Source organism: Cryptomeria japonica, chromosome 11 (assembly GCF_030272615.1).
Source record: "Cryptomeria japonica chromosome 11, Sugi_1.0, whole genome shotgun sequence".
Classification (NCBI taxonomy): domain Eukaryota; kingdom Viridiplantae; phylum Streptophyta; class Pinopsida; order Cupressales; family Cupressaceae; genus Cryptomeria; species Cryptomeria japonica.
Window position 1 is genome coordinate 717,710,201 of NC_081415.1, and position 1,335 is coordinate 717,711,535.

Consider the following 1,335-nt stretch of genomic DNA (forward strand, 5'->3'; position numbering starts at 1 on the left):
GCTTATCTCCAGAGCTCGGTGGAGGATCTGTTGGATCTGCGATCCTAGGGAAAGGATGTGTTGCTAGAAATTGGGCATACTCCTCAGTGGTACCCGCATCCAAAATATGTGGTAGTAGATCAAATGGAACCATGTGTAATGAAATAAACTCTGCGTAAGTTGCATGAAATGAAAGAAAAGGACCCCAGTCTCGCCTGTCCTTGTATGTCAGAGCATACAAGGCAATAACCTGTGGCATCCCTTGTGGTCTACCGAACTGCCTTAGGACTCAAAAAATCAATTGTTTCTCAATAACAAAAGGGGTCCTGCTAGTCAAGCATCTAGTCTGCATGATAAAAGGTAAAGATCTAGCATCATCATACCAAGGCTCACAATCAACATAAGGCCTCCAAATCACTGAGACCATAGTGTCAAGAACCCATTGCCAATACTCGAGCTTACCCAGTTTGTGTTGGGTAAGTGTGCCATTATACAAATAAATATATGGTTGCTCATTTGCCTGTACCCTATCATGAACAGGTCCGCTAATAGCTATATGCTCCCAACACCAAACCTGTAAGAGAGTCACTCCTATGGAAAGACTAGCTGCTCCGTCATATACAACCTAATGTAAATCGTGATATAAATGAGCTAACACACAGACATCCCATGTGTATCTCATCTTGTGTTGCATCATGCTAAACAAAATCATGCCCCATCCAACTGACAATTCTCGGGATCTCCTATTTGGGCAAATGAAACCTCCAACTAATCTGGCCATAATGGAAGGAAGAGTGTCATAGTACATCAACATATCCTCCCATCTGATCTCTGAGCCATCAACAAACTCATCTCCAAAAATGATCCTCAATGTTGCTACTCCTCCCATGTCTCAATAATCACACTGTACAAGCTCTCCAACAATGGGAATATGAAGAATCCTATATACATCCTCTAGAGTCACATTGATCTCACCAGTGGGTGGGTGAAAGGAGTTGTGGTCACTATGCGACCTCTCTGCAAGAGTTGTCAAAAATCCCCTGTTTATCCTAATATTAGGCATATACAGGAGATATCTCAATTCACATGCATCAATATGGCTAATAGATGCAACATATAGCTTGAGAACTAAGTGTCTCATCGACGAAAACTGCTCACGACACTGCAGAACATCTAATCTCTCCTTTTTTCGCAACCAAGTGTGTCTAAGTCAATCACATCATATATCCTATCAATCCAATAATCTATCTTACCTATCAATCCCAAACTATCCATCAATCGTATTCTATCAATCAACAAGTGGTACTCAGTTGCCTAAACTTATTAGCTCTTCATCAGAGACTAGATCGACCTCTT